Below are 21,379 nucleotides of genomic sequence, written 5' to 3' on the forward strand. Positions count from 1 at the left end.
CAATTAAATAATATGAACCTTTATGCCACTTTTGACTTTTAGGCAACTTTCTGTTCAAAGTTATTTTAGAGAAGTTATAAAAGGTCCTTTCCCTACAGATTTCACAGCAGCTCATTTCTAGCTCAGTGCACTGAAGTGAGCATCTTCAAAATGTGATCTTTTTTTGAGGTATCATCAAAAGAAGATGACATCAAAATCTTATCTTATACTCCTTATTAGGAACTTTGTTTTCCTCAACATGGAAAAAGAGCTGGATTCACATTTATATCTAACTTCCACCTGTGACAGTTTTTGCTTGGCAGATTAGGCCAATAATTTTGTCTTTATAAAGAATAGAAATGACACTATTAATGACACAGTGTGAAAGATTGACTACCTTGTCATCTGTATAGTTACCTGCTTACCAGGCCCATAATGAATGCTAGTTGGTTTTTTAATTGCCATTTCACATTATCTTTACATTTTATCTTTTTATTTTTCTTCTTCTAGTATCTTGCTTTACCTGGAATTTTTTTTAATGTTTGTACCCTTCCAACCTTAAAAGCAATGGATGAATCCATGACATATTTTTCTTATGAACATTAAAAACATATGCAGAGGAAGAGAGAAAAAAGGAAGAAGACTATAGGTTAGCATAATCAAGAGTTATTTCTTCACCAATTATGGCAGTGGAAGTAAGAACAATATAGAAGAGGAAGAATATGTGACTCCTTCTTTTCTGTCTAGGGACATTAATTCCCAAAGGGAATAATGATTTGAAGGTGTGTGTGTGAGTGTATGTGTGTGTGTTTGATGTTATAAACAGGAGGGTGAAAGAAGAGAAAGAAAAATCCACAGGAAAATTTTTACTCAAACTTTGAAATTCTTCCAAGAAAAAATTATAGGCAAGGCATTATTTCTGAACTATCTAGTCAGTAAGTTGGCAGGGGAACAAGGAACAAAATCACAGTCTATGTGTAATAAAATCCTCATTTACCATTGGACCTGCAAAGGCAATATCCGTTGATCTCTGAAAACAAAGTATTTCTTGGGATTATTTTTAAGCAGAGCTTCAATTAGGACACTCTGACAGCATTTCTAGAATTTGTAGGGTGTAACTTTTATAAAAAGACCTAAGAAGTGATAAGGCAAATTCTCATATTGTTCACAAATTATACTTTCTCTTTTTAACAGCTTTACTGAGGTATAATTGATAAACAAAACCTGCAGAAATGTTTAACATATACAGTTTGATGGGTTTGGGCATATGCATACACCTATGATGCTATCACCACAATCAAGATAATAGACATAGTCATCACCTCCAAATAAGTCTTTGTGTCCTTTTATTATTATTTTTGTGTGTGTAGTTAGAATGTTTAACATGAGATCTACTTTCTAACAAATTTTTAAGTATGTAATATCATGTCCTTAACTATAGCTACTACATAGATCTCCAGAATTTGAGCACTTTGTCATATAATTGTTGGCCATTTATCTGTTCAAGTCTTTTGCCTATTTTTAATTATTTGTTTTTGCTTTTTTGGTTATTGTTGAGATGTAGAAGTTTCTTATACATTTTTGATATAAACTTCTTCTTAGATAAATGGTTTGCAAATATTTTCTTCCATTCCATAGGTTGACTTCCACTCTTCTTTTTTTTTTTTCTGTGCAGGGCAGAAGTTTTTTAGTTCAATGTTGTCCTATATGTCTACTTTACTTTTGTCTTGTGTTTTGGTGTCATGTCCAAGAAACCATTGCCAAAACCAATGTCAAGAGCCTGTTTCTCTAGTGTTCTTGTAGGAGTTTTACAGTTTTAGGTCTTTAAGTTCTTAATCCATTCTGAGTTGATCTTTCAATATGGTGTAAGATAGAGGTTCAGTTTCAGTCTTTTGCATGTGAATATCCAGTTTTCCCAATACCAGTTGTTGAAGAGACTTCCCTTTCATCTTTCTGTATTCTCAGCATCTTTATCAAAGGTCAGTTGACTATATATGTGTGAGGATTTTTGCATCAAGGGATTGTGGCCTGTAATTTCTTTTCCTGCAGTATCTTTGTCTGATTTTAGTATCCAGGTAATGCTGGCCTCATAAAATGAGTTGATAATGTTCCCTTTTCTTCAAAATTTTGGGAGTTTGAGAAGGATTGGTAATCATTCTTCTTTATATGTTTGGTAAAATTTACCAGAGGAGCCATCTGTTCCTAGGCTTTTCTTTGCTGGGAGGTTTTTTTTTCCTTGTATTTTTTTTGATTCAATCTCTTTAATCACTGGTCTGTTCAAATTTTCTATTTCTTTATTGTTCATACTTGATATGTTGTATGTTTCTAAAAACATATTCATTTTTCTAGGTTATCCAAATTTTGACATACAGTTTTTCATAGTGAAGTCATATCAAGTATGTTTTCCAACTCACAGTGTGAAACTGGAAGTCAATAATTATTAATCAATAAGAAGGAGAAGTGGAAAATTCACAAATACATGGAAATGAAAAAATATATTCCTGGGCTTCCCTGGTGGCACAGTGGTTGAGAGTCCACCTGCCGATGCGGGGGACACGGGTTCATGCCCTGGTCCAGGAAGATTCTACATGCCGCAGAGCGGCTAGGCCCGTGAGCCATGGCAGCTGAGCCTGTGTGTCCGGAGCCTGTGCTCCGCAATGGGAGAGGCCACAACAGTGAGAGGCCCGCGTACCGCAAAAAAAAAAAAAAAAAAAAAAAAAAAAAAAAAAATCCTGAACAACCAGTGGTCCAAGAAAAAATTCAAAACGAAAATCAGAAAATATATTGAGACAAATAAAAATAAAAACACAACATACTAAAACTTATGGTATGTAGCAAAAGCAGTCCTAAGAGGGAAGCTTACAGCAATAAAAATCTACACTAAAAGGAAGAAAGATCTCAAATAAAGAAACCTAATTTGATATAACAATAAATTAGGGAAAAAAACAGGTTAAATTCAGAGTTAGCCAAAGGACGGGAATAATAATCAAATAAAAAATAAAGAAAATAGAGAATAAAAAATAGAAAAAATCAACAAGTTGTTTTTTTGAAAAACAAAATTGGCAAAGCTTTAGCTATATTAAGAAAAACAGAGAGAAGTTTCAAATAAATAAATTAGAGATGAAAAATAACACATTGCAATTAATGCCACAGAAATAAAAGGGACCATATGAACTACTGTTTTTTCTCCTTTGTTTTATGTAAAACAGAAAATTTCATTTCAAAGGAAACATGTTAAACTGAAGTTTTTTTCAATACAAATTCAGCAGAAATGAGCTTATGTGATGTTAAGCCTTAATTACTGCTTACATATTTTTAAATTGTAAAAAACAAAAATATAATAAAATAATCATAAACTCCTAAAAGATACTGTTCAAAAATACAAATAGCAAGAAATGGAATAAAAGGTAAATGATATTACAAAATCTACACAAAATACATGGAGAGAAATTCCAGCATTAACTTTCTTTCAAAGTACCTAAAAATGAAACTGGAATGAATCAGAAACTTTTTTTTTCCTTTAAATTTTCAAGTAGAAATGGGGTTTGTCAGGCATTTCAACCAAGTAGTTGAACTCTCAATTGTTTAATTGTCAAAGACTCTTGAACATTTTAAAAAAAACAAACACTGAAGCATTAGAATCTGAAATGCTCAGTCATTTTCTCTTGTAAAACTCATTGCCAAAATGTTCCCATGGGAACAAACCCAATTCCTTAAACATAGAATGTGTCTTTTTCAATTCTCCTATTGTAGCATCTAAATTCAGATAGTACCAGAAAAAAATAACTAAAATTTTATGCAATAAAATAAGACACTTTGATGGCTTTTGAGCTGAGTCATTGAGTTCTAAATGTACCATTCAACTGGCATTTCCCATTTGTTTAAAATAATCTTAACTCAAATAATGAATATTCACAGTACCCTGCTACTTTAATTTGGGATAAAGCTCAACAGAAAAAAGAAGTAGTGTAAAGAGAGTGCCTGTGCAATACTATATATATGTAAGTACATATATACACATGTATGTATATAGAAATACAAACATATATGTATGTGCAAGTATATACATATATTTGATAAAATTGCATGATGTATCACCTGCAAACAGAAACAGTATTATTCCTTTCTTTTTGATTTAGATGCCTTATTTCTTTTTCCTACCTAATTGCCTTGGCTAAGACTTCCAACACTATATTGAATAGAAGTGGCAAGAGTGGACATTTTAATCTTATTTGTGATCTTAGAGGAAAAGCTTTCACCTTTACCATCAAGTGTGATGTTAGGTGTGTGTTTGTCATATATGACCTTTATGATGATGAGCTACATTCCTTCCACACCTAATCTGTTGAGAGTCTATCAGAAAATGCATATATATTTTGACAAATGCATTTTCTGCATCTATTGATACGGTCATATGATTTTTCTCCTCCTTTTTTTTAGTGTGGTGTACAACATTTATTTATTAGCTAAATTGAACCATCTTTACATCCCAGGGATCAATATCACCTGATCATAGTGTATGATAATTTTAATGTGCTATTAAATTTGGTTTGCATTACTCTGGTACTATACTCAGACAAGGACACTATAAGAAAAGAGAATAATAGGCCAATATTCTTGATGTCATAAATATAAAATTCCTCTACAAAATATAGAAAACAGAATTAAGTTTGGCTTTTTAATGATATCTTAACCTTTCTTACCTGTTTATCCTGTCAGGGAATCTGCTATCATGTGAGGAAATCTTTAAATGCTATATTTCTACAAATTTTTAAGTCTCACCCACACAAAGACTAAAGAATGTATTAGTCTTGTGAAAATAAAAAAAACAGAGCTTTGATCTAAGTCAAAACATTAAAGTTGGTTAAATCAGTCCTTTGTTATCTATTATATATTTTCCTCACCCAATCACTGATTCATTCAACAAATGATTGTTTTAAATCTACTGTATTATGGGAACCATGATGAATTCTGAGATATTCAGTGATGAATGAAAGACATAATCCCTGAATGACTGAACTTTCAGTCTTGAAAGAAGAGAGATATAGGAAAGGTAATGCAAGTATTAAGGATAATACTAATGTATAGGTGTTGCTGGAGCATGTGACAGTGAGACTGATGTTTATTTGTGGAAAAGAAAATCTTCAGTGACATTGAATGTGAAACCAGGTATAATAAGAATTAGCTATTTGATGATGCTGGTACAAAACATTTCAGGGAGTGAGACTTGAATGTGTGAAGGTCCTGATACATCATAGAGAAATTTCAATATCTGGATAAAAGAGGACACATATATCAATAGAGGGTAGAGGACCCAGATGGAGAGTGGCATGGGTGAGTTTGGGGAGATAAGCAGGACAAGTTAGACCATGTTAAGCATTATTTTTTTTTCCTTCAAATAAGAGCAATAGTAAAATATTGAGGAGTTTTTATCAGAGTAGTACCATGATAATTTTCTGCTTAAACATTGTTACTCTGGCTCAGAATGGAGAATGAATTAGAGTAGATTTGGCTGAGTTGGTGTTGGTAAATATGGAGAGAAGTAGACAGTTTAGAGAAATACTTGTGAGGTGGAAACAAAAAGATATTTCCTTTGTTCCCATATATAGCATTTTGTACTTTAGAAACAGTGGAAGTCATTATTTCTGATTTGGATATATTTTGGTGGGCTTCCCACAAAACATCCAAGTGAAAATGGTTTTATTCTTACTATTTATATTGTTCTCAGGTAATTTAACATATTGTTTTCAAAAAGTAGGCTGTAAGATTTTCATGAGTGATTATATTTATTTTGCTTCCCTTTTGAAGAATGATATATAGTGTAGAAGCTTAACAAGAGAGCTTGAACAAGGATCAGAAAAAAAGAACAAACCCTATATCTACTGAAGAAAAATGGAAATATGCAAATTCAATTATAATAGATTGGTTTATTTAATGCAGATTGTATTGTTAAATATCTACTTTAGTTTACAAACCAAAGTAACTTCTACCACTAAGAACCATTAGATTGTAGAAAATCCAAAACCAAAAGACCTCTATTTTAGTAATTTCTGATTTTTATATTTAAAGAGATAATTAAAAATGTTCTTTATTTTGAAAATAAAAATAACCATTTCATATAATTTGTAAAAGCAACTCAGCTCATGATAGATAGTTGGAATTGATTGTGCTTATTTACCAACTCTTACTCTTTGGTTTTGAATATAAAACACAAGACACCATCTATAAATTTTCTTGCCAAAAGTTTGAATCTGAGTCTAATCAATCCTCTATATCTAATGTTTATTTACAGGAAATTTGAGGGATGGGAAAAACAATTAAGGGATACCAAAAGACACAAACAGAAAAATCCACGATGTGGAACACTCTCCAGGGCAACTGACAAGCTTTCTGAAACAAGTCAATGACTAAAAGCAGTGTGTTGAGAAGGGGGTCTTGTCTGGATTTAAAAATAAGAATGAAAGAAAGAGTCTTTTTTTCAAAGAAGAAAAATAAATGGTAAGATAACAATTTAGAGGATATTTGATACAGTAAAAAGAAGTCATAAACCATGGATTTTATGACATTCTTTATGAGGTCAAACCAGGCTTCCTGCAAGGACATCTTTGGCCCAGAGGCAAGGAACTGAGGGCCTGGATTAAGGAGTGGACTAGAAGTTTATTCAGATTTCTGTGCTACATTTTCTGAGAAATATACATTTTGGTACCTTCGGCTATTAATGTCTACTTGGTATGGCCTCCATATTACTGTGTCAAAGTTGTTGTCAGAAAAATGTTAAAGTGTCCCATGTCTAATATTTTAACTATGAAGATGGTATTGTGTTTGTGGCTGAGACTGAGTTGCCTGCGGCCTGACAGGAAAGCTGAGCTATTATGACAACAGTGAAACCAGGTCACATAGCAGAAAATTTGGATACATACTGCATTCTTTAGGCAAGATTCCTAGAAATATCGAGACTATTCCCAAGACTGTTTTCAAGCTGATGCAGAGTAAGATCACAATCTAACCTACCAGTGGCCCTCTGACATCAGGTTTATAAGCATTTTACTCAGTGCATTAAGGTCAAAGTAGAATTATATATATATAAATGTATATATATATATAATTTTTATTTATTTATGTATATACATAAATGTATATGTATGTATAAATACATATTTATTTATGTGTATATATATATATATATATATATATATATATATAATGTTCATCACTTCACTTTTTATTGGATTATGGAATGCACCCAGAGAAGAATACACATGTAAACATTTTTAAAACATCATAAATTTTAAACATCATAAAATTAAAATATCTTTAAATTAATACATTAACAATTTATATGTATTCCAGGGAAAATGTTATCATAATAAATATTTTCACTACTTAATAATGGATAGCCTGAACTCAAAGCCAAATTATATATCAATACATTTCATTTATCACATTATTTTCATATATGTGAAGCCATACTTTTTGCTCATCAAAAGGATCCAGAAATTATTGAAAGACATACTGGTTAAGGTTCTGTTAGTATTCTGGCAAAACTAAAACAATGAGTATCTTATACTTAAAATTTATAAGTTTGAATGCTTTAATTCATGAGAAAATGGGAAATATATACCCAAATAACTCCATAGTACATTCAGCTAAGAGTTTCTTTCTCATATTCAATATTAAAGAATTTGATGAGGTTTAAAATATTCCACATTGATAGCCACCAAATACTATATATAATTTATTTTTCCAATATGTGTAAAATGATCAAATATTGGGTAAAGGCAATTTAACAAATGAAATATAAATTTCTTTAATATATACATATTTTCTGTTTATGATGTATGCTTTTTATAACCTTTTTGAAACAGCTTTTGTTTATCTCTGCTCTAATCTTTATTTTTCCTTCCTTCTGTTAGCTTTCAGTTTAGTTTATTCTGCTTTTTCTTGTTTCTTAAAGTGTAAAATTAGATTGTTGATTTGAGATCTTTCTTGTGTTTTAATGTAAACCTTCATAGCTCTACATTCCCCAGTTAGTACTGCTTTTGCTCTATCCCATAACGTGTGGTATGTTGTGTTGCTGTTTCATTCATCTCTAATCATTTTCTAATTTCCCTTGTAAGTTCTTCTTTGGTTGTTTGATTTTGTTGTTTAACTGCCACAAATTTGTGAATTTTCCAGTTTTCCTTCAGTAATTAATTTCTAACTTCACCCTGTTGTAGTTGGAGAAGATAGTTTGCACGATCTCTATCTTTTAAAGTCTACTGACATGTAATTTGTGGTTTAACACATGGTCTACCCTGGAAAATGTAACATGTGCACTTGCAAAGAATATATATTCCTCTATTGTTGGGTAGTGCTCTGTATATATCTGTAGGATCTACTTGGTTTATTGTTTTGTACAAGTCCTCTATCTCCTTACCTATCATCTGTCTATATGGCATCAATGGTAAATTCTATCAAATGTAAAAATTAAGTAATGCCAATTATTCTCAAAGTCTGCCAGAATTTAGAAACAAGGGAACATATCTAACTCATCCAGGAGGCCAGGATTTCCCTGGTATCAAAGCCAGACAAAGCCACTGCAAGAAAAGAAAACTACAGGCTAAAATGCTCTATGAAAATAGATGCATTATTATCAAATTGAATTCAGCAGCACACATTATTATCAAATTGAATTCAGCAGCACACACAAATTGAATTCAGCAGCACATGGTTTTTTTATACCATGACCAAATGACGTTTATTCCTAGAATGCAAGGGTGGTGTAGCATATGAAAATTAGTCAATTTAATATACCACATTAGCAGAATGAAGGAAAAAAAAAAACAAATGATCATTTCAGTTGATGAAGAAGAAAACCTGAAAAAAATTCAACATCCTTTCATGATAAAAACGTTCAACAAACTAGGAAGTAAACTATTCATCACAATAAAAGCCATATATGAGTAACCTATAGCAAACAGCATACTTAATGATGAAAGACTAAAAGCTTTTCCTCTAAGATCAAGAATAAGGTAAGGATACCTGCTTTGGCCACTTGTAGTCAACAGAGTACTAGAAGTCCTAGACAAAGCAATTAAGCAAGAAAAAGAAATAAAAGCATCCAAACTGGAAAGGAAGAAGTAAAATTCTCTCTGTTTGAAAATGATATGATCTTATAAGTAGAAAACTTTAAAGATTCCACACACACAAAAATGTTAGAATAAATTCATCAAGGTAGCAAGACACAAAGTCAATACACAAAACTCAGTTTCATTTCTATACACTAACAATGAACAAACTGAAAAGGAAATTGAGAAAAAAATTCACTTACAATGAAATTAAAAAAAAAAAAAAAGAATACTTAGGAATTAACTTAACCAAGGATGTAAATGATTTTCACACTGAAAATCACAAAACACTGCTTAAAGAAATCATGAAAGACATAAATAAATGGAAAGACAACCCACGCTCATGAATTAGAGAGCTTAATATTGTTAATATGTTGATACAACCCAAATCAGCCTACAGATTTAATGCTATCTCTATCAAAATCCCAATGACATTTTTTGAAGAAATAAAAAATAATCCTAAAATTCATATGGAATCTTAAGTAAACTCAAACAGCCAAAACGATCCTGAAAAAGAACAAATCTAGAGGACTCACATGTCCTTTGTAGCAAAACATGCTACAAAGCTACAATAATCAAAACAGTGTAGTCCTGACATAAAGATAGACATAGAGACCAATAGAATAAAATAGAACATTCAGAGATAATATTAGGTCAGATTATTTTTGACAAGAGTTCCAAGACCATTCAACAGAAGAGAAAGTCTTTTCAGCAAATGGTGCTGGGAAAATTAAACATTCACTATTAGAATAAAGTTGGACCTTTACTGAATATTATATACAAAAAATATCTCAAAATGAATTTGTGACATAAATGTAAGATCTAAAACTATAAAACTCCAAGAAGAAAACAAAGACAAAAACTTTATGACATTGTATTTGTCAATGATTTCTTGGATATGACATCAAAGGCATAGGCAACAAAAGAAAAAATAGACAAATTGGATTTTATTATATTTTTTCAATTATGCATCAAAAGATACTATGAACAGAGTAACAAGAAAACCCACAAGATGAAAGAAAATATTCACAAATCATAGTTTTGATGAGGTTTTAATATCTAGAATATATGGAGGACACCTAACACTCAAAAGTAAGAAAACAAACAGCTTGGTTCAAAAATGGGCAAAGGACTTGAATAGACAGTTCTCCAAAAAAAGACATGTGAATGACTAATAAGCTCATGAAAATATTATCACCATTACTAATCCTTAGGGAAATGCAAATCAAACCACAATGAGATACCACCTCATGCCCATTACGATGGCTAATATTAAAATGAAACAAAACAAATACAGAAATAACAAGTGTTGGTGAGGATGTGAAGAAATTTGGAAACCTTGTGCATTGTTGTTGTAAACTAAAATGTTACAGCTGCTGCCAACACAGTAAGGTGATTCCTCAAAAAATTAAAAATAGAATTACCATATGATGCAGCAATTCCACTTCAGGGTATATAATTAAAATATTTCAAAACAGGTCTTGAAGAGATATGTGTACACCAGTGTCCATAGCAGTATTAGTCACAAGAGATTAACCATGGAAGCAGCCCAAATGTCCACTGAAAGAAGAATGGATAAGTAAAATGTGGTATTTATATATAATGGGATATTAGCCTAGGAAAGAAAGGAAATTCTGACATATGTTACAACACGGATAAACCTTGAAGACATTATAGTAAGTGAAATAAACCAATAGCAAAAAACCCAATATTGTATAGTTCCACTTATATGATGTACCTAGAGTAGTGACATTCATAGAGACAGAAAGTAGAGAGGCAGTTTCCAGGGACTAGGGGTAGGGAAAAATGGGGAATTACTGTTTAATAGATATAGAGTTTCAGTTTTGCAAGAAGAAAGCAATTTGGAGATACATGATGGTGATGTTTGCATAACGGTATGGACACATTGAATACCATTGAACAGGACACTTAAAAATGGTTAAAATGGTAAATATTATGTTTTGTGTATTTTATCACAATAAAAAGCAATGAAAAGAGAGACAGTTTTAGTTTAATAAATTTTCTCTATCATTTGTCTATTTATTATTTCATTGAATTCTGCTCTGATTATTTCATTGTTTCTACAGACACTGAGTTTCATTTCTATTTTCTAGCTCCTTAAGGTGGAAGCTTAGATCATTGATTTTAGACATTTTGTTTTTCTTCTAATATAAACATTTAGCACTGTATACTTCTCTTTTTTTTTTTTTTTTGCGGTACACGGGCCTCTAACTGTTGTGGCCTCTCCCATTGCAGAGCACAGGCTCTGGATGCGCAGTCTCAGCGTCCATGGCTCACAGGGCCAGCCGCTCCGTGGCATGTGGGATCTTCCCGGACTGGGGCACGAACCCGTGTCCCCTGCATTGGCAGGCGGACTCTCAACCACTGCGCCACCAGGGAAGCCCACTGTATACTTCTCTTAATTACTGCTTTAGCTTCATTCCACAGGTTTTGATATTTTTTTTAAAATTACGGTTTCAAAATATTTTCCAAATTCCTTTGAGTTTTCTTAACTCCTTTGTTATTTTAAAGTGAGTGCTTTATTTAAAAAATAATTATTTTCCATTCATCTTGTAACAGATTTGTAATTCAAAGCCACAGTGGTAGAGTACATATTCCTCATAAGTACAAATCTTTTATATTCCTTTTTTTTCAACCATTGGCAGATGGTCTACCTTATTGAAAACACTGTATGCACTTAGTTACCATTCTTTATTGACATCAAGAAAAATGCTTCAATACATATTAATGCACACTTATCTTTTTGATTATTCAGTCAAAATATTTCTGTATAACATGATACTGCTAGTGGCAGGATAAATGAGGGAGAAGGAGAGAGAGATTGAGATTGCCAGTTTAATTGTCTACAAGACAGTGTCCATCAACAAATAAATGGATAAAGATGATGTGGCACATATATACAATGGAATATTACTCAGCCATAAAAAGAAAGGAAACTGAGTTATTTTTAGTGAGGAGATGGACCTAGAGACTGTCATACAGAGTGAAGTAAGTCAGAAAGAGAAAAACAAATACCATATGCTAACACATATATATGGAATCTTAAAAAAAAAAAAATTCTGAAGAACCTAGGGGCAGGACAGGTATAAAGATGCAGACATAGAGAATGGACTTGAGGACATGGGGAGGGGGAAGGGTAAGCTGGGACAAAGTGAGAGGATGCCATGGACATATATACACTACCAAATGTAAAATAAATAGCTAGTGGGAAGCACCCTCATAGTCTCAAAGGGAGTTCAGCTCGGTGCTTTGTGACCATATAGAGGGTGGGATAGGGAGTGTGGGAGGGAGGGAGATGCAAGAGGGAGAAGTTATGGGGATATATGTATATGTATAGCTGATTCACTTTGTTATAAAGCAAAAACTAACACACCATTGTGAAGCAGTTATACTCCAATAAAGATGTTAAAAAAATAAACATATCAGCATATCCAAAAAAATAAAAAAGAAAATTAAAAAACAAAAGACAATACATCCATTTGGTCACTTGCAATATATGAAACTATCATTTCCCCTAATATCTCACTAACAATAATTATTATAGTTTAATTTTTTTGACTACGTGATGTATATAAATTTATATTGATGGATTCTTTATTTACATGTCCTTGACTGCTAGTTAAGTTTGGGATCTTTTAATTTGTATATGGTTTATTTGTTTTAGCATTTCTCTGCATTAACTACTGATATACATTGGATAAGATTTTCTATTTTATTATTAATCTTTATGTATTGACTTTAATTTTATTTTTATTACATATAGTGACCCTTTAGCTTTTATATACTTGCAACAATTTCTTCCCTATCTATGTGGTCTCTTTTGCCTTGAATGATTCACAGTTCTGTATATTGTATGATATGTCTTGGAGCTGTACATTTGTGTGGAATGGATTATTTTACACCTGCTAAATTTTGTATCTTTTTTACAAAGGACATCTGAGTTTGACATGCTATTATCTAATTTTCATAAAATATTTATTTATTTTATTAATTAGTACATTAACCTATCTGAAATTAACTTTTTTATATGATAGGAAGCATAATTCAATGGTTTTTCTTTCAGCTGGATAGGTAGCTTTGATAATATTAAATATACTTTCTTGTTCTCAATGTATTGAACTTCTAGCTTTGTCTTGTATTGATTCAAAATTAACAGTAAGGATACTTAATATGCTGTCCACAATGATCTGGGAGCATTTTAATATTTTTAATAATGAAAATAAAATTAATGTCAGTGTGAAAATGGTCTAAGACTCTCCTGTTTTAAGTGATTAAGTAACCTAATAATACAATTCTACAATGTTATCATTATCCCCAGTTACATATTAGAAAATCCAGGAGTGAGATTTAGATCTAGTCAGACCAGTTCTAGAAACTAAATATCTAAGTACTGAATAAACACAATAAGTTATACCATTAATGCAATCTCTCCTTGATACTGATGTCAGACCTTTTTAATAGCAAAACTCTAAGCAAAAAAAAAGGGGGGGATACTAAGCTTGAAGCAATAAGATCAAACTTGAAAGATTATATTTGTTTCAACAACTGCTTAAATTGAAGACACGCTGAAGATATTGAAGGCTTCAGAAATATGAAGATGGGTCATTAATAACCCAAGGAAAAATATGACATTGAGTTGAGGAGTAACTTACAGTTTTACTGTTTAAGGGGGAAATAATCAATGCCATAAAAAGGTACATTCATATGAAAAACATAAAAGCAAAATATTGACTGGGCACTGTAGTGTTAAAGTAATTAAACAAGGACGTCATTAGATTGAAATGACTCAGGGCCTTGGAAGACTACATAAGCAAACAGAAACCTAAGCCACAGTCAACTGTAAATGTACTCTTATCCAAATAAAAATGACATTTAAAAACAACAAATCACAAATAGCAAACTACTTTTCCCAAATAGCGCTATCACATAAGTCATAGCCAATCAAATAATTTCCTTTCTTTGCTTCTGCATCTGCTCTATAAAAGCATTTTTCCTAGCTCCTCCTTGTGGAATGCTTTCAGATTTGAATCTATGTCTGCTCAAAAAAATCTTGAAACGTTTTTATTTGCCTCAGTTTATCTGTTAACAGTTTAGAAGACCAAAATTGACATCAGTTTTATTATATAGTTTTGATATGGTATAGTTTTATTTTGGTCCAGGATAATATAAGATTATTGATAATTTAACACATTATAATGTATTGTTTCTTAAATTTGGAGGGAACATAGAAGAAAAAATGTGGAATCTAGAGGATTCTGACAATATCCAAAAGGAAAAACACCGTACATATGAATTGTTTCATATGGATTATGGTAAACTAATATTAAACTAGCTGATTAATTCTAAGGCCTGAGATTACTGAATAACATATGACTAAAATAAATGTTTTAAATCCACCAATCAAAAAACAGATGCTCTTAGATTGAATTAGAACAAAAAAGAGAGCTGGAAGAGACAAGATGGTGGAGTAGAAGGACTTGAGCTCACTTCCTCTCATGAAAACACCCAAATCACAACTAACTGCTGAACAATCATCCACAAAAAAGACTGGAACCTACCAAAAAAGATACTTCACATCCAAAGACAAACAAGAAGCCACAAGGAGAAAGGAGAGGTGCTTTTGCGATATAATCAAATCCCATACCCGCCAGGTGGGATACCCACAAACTGGAAAATAATTCTATCACAGAGGTTCTCCTACAGGAGTGAGAGTTCTGAGCTCTGCATCAGGCTCCCCAGCCTAAAGGTCTGGTATTGGGAGAAGGAGCTCCCAGAGCATTTGGCTTTGAAAGCCAGTGGTGCTTGAGGTTAGGAGCTCCTCCACAGGACTGGGGAAACAGAGACTCCACTCTTGGAGGGCACACACAAGTTTTCACATGCACTGGGACCCAGGGCAAAGCAGTGACTCTGTAGGAACCTGGGCTAAACCTACTGGCAGGTCTAGGAGGGTCTCCTGGGGAGGCAGGGTTTGGCTGTGGCTCACTGTGGGGACACGAACACTTGTAGCAGAGGTCCCAGGGAATATTCATCAGCATGAGCTGTCCATTTTGGCACCAAGACCTGGCTCCACCCAACAGCTTGCAGGCTCTAGTGCTGGGATGCCTCAGGCCAAACAACCAACAGGGTGGAAACACAGCCCCACCCATCAACAGACAGGTTGCCTAAAGTCTCCAAAGATTTACCAATGTATTGTTTGTTAAGTTAAGCATTTCTATTTAAATAATGCAGTGATGTTGAAAATAAGATAATGCAAAACAAAATTTTAAAAAGGAAAATACAAAATAAAAGAAAGCCTAGATAATTTTAAAGTAAAAATATAAATCAAATCAAATTTTTAAAATGCTTTCTAAGGAAAAAAGAAAAATATATTTATAAAATAAAAAAGGAGAAACAAGAAACAATAACTAAAGTATAAATTCAAAATAAATAAGGTACAAACTGAAAAAAGTATATGCAGAAAATAATATAAATAAGCAGAGTTAGATTGTAATAGAGAGAAAAGCACTGTAACTTATTACATGTAACTTAATGAAACATTTAATAAGCATTGTAACTTATTAAAATACAATCTAAATAATACAAATATCAATCCAGAACTAATGTGTATGTTTCTATGGAGAACAGAGCATTTACTTCTATGTAGTAGACTACAATAAAGCCTTAAAAATCCTGAAAAAATCAATGCATATGGACCAGGTGCTCTGAATGAAGCCTAATATACTTGAAAATCACTGATGAAAACTAGAAAAAATGTTTAGAAATTCATAAAATCTTTCTTTGCATAACCCTTGAGTTAAAGTAGAAATCAGGGTGATGTTAAATAATAAGGTACAATAATAACAGTAACAACAGATCTTGGACACAGTAATGCAATACTTATTGCAATTTAAAAAAGGTGTTTAAATATGTCAAACAAAACAATATGAAGTGAAAGCATTCATGCTATGCTATTAAAGAAACTAGCCAATATACCATCAGATTAATGCCTTTGCCCTCCCTCTCAAAAGAAGAAAAATAGAGATAAGGAAAGGATTAATGAGACAAAGAGCCAATTATAAAACAATATCAAAAATTAACAAAGACAAGAGATGTTTCTTTGAAAATAATTTGATAAGAACAATAACAGTAATAATAGAACCCTCACAGGACCTAGTAAGAAAAATGGAGAGACTTTCACTAAATAAAACATGGTGTGTCAAAATTACAAAAGTTCAGACATGGTAGGTACAATGTACTTAAAGTGAATTATAAACAAATATACACCAATAAAAATTGTGAAACACAGTTAAAAAAATAATTTCTACAGAATGTTAGATTTGACCAAAGAAGAAACAGAAAACTTTAATATACAGATAATGGCTAAATAAATTGAAAATATTCATGCCATAAAAACTCTTACCTAAAATATCATAGAAAGTTCTACCTAACTAATACTTTGAAGATGAAAAATATAATTCCTGTCTGATACAGATTGTTCCAAAGAAGAGATGACTGAAGGCTGTTGAACTCATTTTATGGTGATAGTAGAAATTATCTTAAAACTGGATAAAGCCAATAGAAAAGAAATAAACAGACACATCCATCTAATTCTCTACTCAGTGCAGTCACTGCAATATACTTGATTCATTTGGTAAAGGTTTAAAAAAACTGGACAATATGACCCTCAGCACAAGCTTTTAGTTTTATATTGTTTTAACAGATATTTGATTTGCTCTGGATTTTACAAATTAGAGGAAATCACTTGAAAAAAGATACTGCTTCTATGTATTCATGTGTCATATGTTTATTATCTTTTATATTTTCTCCATGTATATTTAGTTTTGTCGTTATATCACGGAGGATTATTGTCTAGGAAATAATCGTAATGGTGAATCATTTATTATTAATGTTAATAAAGGTGCAATTTCCTAAAAGAGTATTTTGGTGGTGTTTTTTTGCATTGCTTTATATTATATTACCTTTACTTCATTTTTATAATTTACACACTCATTGGGCTTAACAACGGTGAATTTTAAACTAGTTTCTTGTTTTAAAAAAGTTGACCCTGTTTTCAAGGAAGGCATTTTTGCTATAGCTTGGAGCAAAGTCCTAACAAGGAACAACAAAAACAGATCCCTTCCCTTTTTTCCCAGAAAAAACTCCAAACAAAATAATAATCTGAAAATTTTACTATTAATATCTATTTTTAGATGAAATCCTTTGAAAATTTTTCACATCCATGTGAGAACTTTCTCAACAGAAATGTAAGAATTTTTAAGCATGAGAAAACATACGTTAAATAGTGACAAGAAGAGAAATAAAGCACATTCAGATTAACACTATTTTCTGATAATATTGTTTGGTTCAATTTTAATTAATACTCAGAAAATGTACATTCCTTAGACTGCCCTGGCATAAGCACTGAGTTAGGCATGTCCATACCACCCAGTTATTCTCTCCATGCCTAGCTGAATGCAAGCCACACTCCTTAGATCAGTAAATCGTGTGTGTCTTCACTTGTAGCAAACACATCTTTTAGACACCAGTAGTTTTCATTTTCTCATTAGATTGGCAATAGCTAAAGAGAACCTGACTCTGCCATGAAATTCCATCTTCCTGTACTGAGAGTGAAGTTCAAAATATTATCCATACAGTTTTAAAGGATTGTTTTTAGGAAAGTGTTTGCATCCTTTTTGTGTTCAGCACATTTGGACAGATTCCCTGGCCTGCCAATTTCCCGTCAGTGGAAATCCTCCAATAGACTCTTCACATTCAAGTGATATTTTGAAGATACAAAATGAATCACTCCAGTCTCCCATTAACAGACTTTCTATACTTGATGAATTTTAATTGAATTTGTCATTTTGAAGACAAGTAACTATAAAATTGCTTTAATACTTTAACAGGGATGGCCCTTGACAATCTCTGTAGCTCTATGTTGTAGTCCATACACTCCATGCCCCAATCCCTTTTGTATTTTCTCCAGACCTATGGGGCATCTTTTCTGTGCTATTTATGTGCCATGCTCTGTCCTACTACAGAGCTGAGCAACTCTATCTCACAGGGCTTTCCAAGGTGGTCTCTTTACTCATATTTTGCAATCATTTCAGTTCTTTCTTTGACTTTCACATGCCTTTATTCTCCATATGGGTAGAGACCACATCAATATTACTTTGCCATTATAGCTTCAGGGTCAAAGGTAGTAACTATTGCACTGTAGCTGTTCAATAAAACTGTTCAATGAGTAATGAATATACTTTTATCCATTGAGGTCAGTCATTTACTTCCAAAACTAGCATTTTAAGCAGCTAAGAAGCATTTATTCAGTGCCTAGAGAATATATATATACTTAACCTCTGATTATTATTATTTTAAACATGCATGACTCATAATCTGCCTTGTAATTCCTACCAGATTTATACTGTTGTGTTTAAAATTGTGACTTTTCAAGCCAGATTATAGTTCTGTAGTTTCAATGATTGTTTACTAGCTCAGCTCTTCTCTTTCACAAAGAGAGGCTGGCATTTGATTTCACTAGAGAGTAAAAACCAAATAAAATACCACTAATTCAGGAACTCTGTAAGTCTAGACTTACCATATTTGGAGAGAAATTTGCAGCTAACTGTGCTTTGTCTTCTGACTTTTCTTTTTGAATTCATTTATCAGCAAAAAATCGTAGCAGGTCATCTGATTTTCCTGATTTGGGGAAGAGAACATATTTTGAATACAATAATATTTTAAAAATCTAAAATGTTTTAAAAATGTAATTTTTAAAATAAGACAAAAATGTTTCAACATTTTTAAATGTGAAGAAAAATTTAAAACACAATATGAAGAAAATAGTGTCACAATCTGTTGCTCTCTGCAACCAAAAATCACATTTAAATATTAAATGAATCAAGTTAGATAAATATGACATTTCTGCATAATGAAATATGTTTTTTGGGGGTTTTTTTGTGTGTCATGTGGGCCTCTCACTGTCGTGGCCTTTCCCATTGTGGAGCACAGGCTCCAGACGCGCAGGCTCAGCGGCCATGGCTCATGGGCCCAGCAGCTCTGCGGCATGTGGGATCTTCCCAGACCAGGGCACGAACCCGTGTCCCCTGCATCGGCAGGAGGACTCTCAACCACTGCGCCACCAGGTAAGCCCTGAAATATGTTGAATAAACCTTTCCCAATGCAGATAAACCTTATAACTTAATATATACATGTATGTATACATATATATACACACACACACGTATATATATATATCTTCTTGTAAAGGTTCTTCTAGAAAACTAATTTATATTTAATTCTTAGTTCAATTTAGTGTGTATTTGTGTAAATTACTTAAGTTCTCTTGGCCTCAGTTGCCTCTTGTTAATGTGAAGATAATAGCACCACTTACCTAAAACTTTCAGAAAACTGCTTAGATTTGTAAATATGTCACATGTATGTATTAATTTTTTAAGAGCAGAAATTTCTCCTTGATCCCTATAATAACTTCATGACTAAAAGGCAATTTGTACACAGAGGTATTTCAACTATTTAGGGCTAACACTACAAGTGAAGGTTGTCTTCAATTGGTGATCTGGCGTCAGATCACTGAAAACTTTGTTGGTTATTTTATTAGACCCTTTATGTAATTTCCCACCCTTTCTCTAAAGTTAATAAAAGGGAAACACCCAAATTTCTAATGAGTTGGGTGAGTTAAAATACTGTCTCTGTTATACTTTTACACTTTAATTATCATTTTACAATTTTATCTGAACTTTTCTATATTTGTCAAGTTGAAATTTAAAAGAAATCATCATCAAAATTTATTGATCTACTAGTTACAACCTTTTTTCATGAGTCTTCAGTATTGGTTTTTCTATGAATAATCAGCTCATGTACTTTGCTCAAATGTATTTTTTAAATTAATCTTAATTTTTTAATGTATTAAATACAATAATTTTTCTAAACATTGTCTTCTGTTTTGCAAATATTTTTCTTAATATCATTTCCCTTTTTAGTTTGCAATGGCTTGATTCCTGGGCAGAAATATTTAATTTTATGTAGTCAAAATTACCTCTTCTGTCCAACATAGCTTCAGTGTATGTTTTAAGTTGTTCTATTTTAGTTTATATTTTGTTTGGTTATTATCTCTTTTTTGAAAGGTTGAAATTAGCCAGTATATCTGAAAAATTTACAGCTATTTTTTCTTCTTTTTCATGACACAGTGTAGAGGTGCCATGTTAATCCATCTGGAGATTAATTTTATTATAATTTCTGTGTTGCAATTAAAAACAAGTTCTGCATCCATAACTATTCCAGCACTATTTATTAAATAATTTAGTACTACTCATTTGAAATGGTATCTTTATTATATAATAAATAGTACTTTGTATATGAGGTGCTATATCTGATGCTTACCAAAGATCTAATAAATTCCATTTTTAACTACTGCCACTTTATAATTCTTAACCAACTAATTTAATGCTCTATTTTAAAAGTGTCAACATATTGGAAGTTTACATTTCTATCAAAGCGACAATTGTTTTGAATTTTCTCCTATGAGTAGGTAAGGCCTTTGTCTACAATAAAATGCTCAGGGCAGCTAAGTTTGATTTGTCTGCACGAAAGGTTGTTTTTTAGGTCAAACACAGTCTAATTCTTTCTCTTTTCTCAGGTGACTATAATCACCTTCATCTAGCAGTCTCTAATTGAATAATAGGTTCATTATTTTTAACAACATTTAGATTTTTCATTTTAAAATGCCAAAGAACATATACCATAACATTTACCTTTATACACAGTAAAGTAACATGACCAACTAGCTGAAACTATTACTAAGTGCAAGCACTTTCCTGTAGATTACACAATTAAGACCTGGAACCTGTGCCCTGCTCTTTTAATCCTACTGAGATTCTCACTTCACACCTCCTTAATTCATCTTTTATGAACAACTAGATCCCCTAAGTCCTTTCTATTAATTATAAAGACTGTTTATACTCTCAAGACTTTCTAAAGAACTTTAGTATATAAATTTTAGAGTGTTTTAGTGATGATAAAAAGTAATAAGTCTACATAGCAATCAAAATTTTTCTGGGTGTGGAATGTAAGTGCTTAAAACACATTGTCCAATTTGTGATAATTTACTGCTTAGGATATTCTACTTGCTTTTTAGAAAGCAAGTTTTCTCTCTTTTATTTATACAAATCTCCCTAAATATTGAGGAAAGTTTGAGTCAAGGTCATTTCTATCCTTGCTATTCTATTATTTTAGGAAAGAATAATTTGAATATAAAATCTGGAATTCCAGGGACTTCC

The 21,379-nt window shown here is 32.0% G+C and overlaps 1 long non-coding RNA gene across 1 annotated transcript in view; it reads right to left on the reverse strand.

Moving 5' to 3' along the window:
* Positions 1–21,379, reverse strand: part of LOC307193523 — a 176,270-nt gene that overhangs the window by 18,848 nt on the left and 136,043 nt on the right. The window contains exon 3 of the long non-coding RNA XR_013830348.1: positions 18,682–18,782. This is a non-coding gene — a long non-coding RNA (uncharacterized lncRNA). The remainder of the gene's footprint in view (positions 1–18,681; positions 18,783–21,379) is intronic.

This window comes from Stenella coeruleoalba (genome assembly GCF_951394435.1).
Source record: "Stenella coeruleoalba genome assembly, chromosome: 1".
Lineage (NCBI taxonomy): Eukaryota > Metazoa > Chordata > Mammalia > Artiodactyla > Delphinidae > Stenella > Stenella coeruleoalba.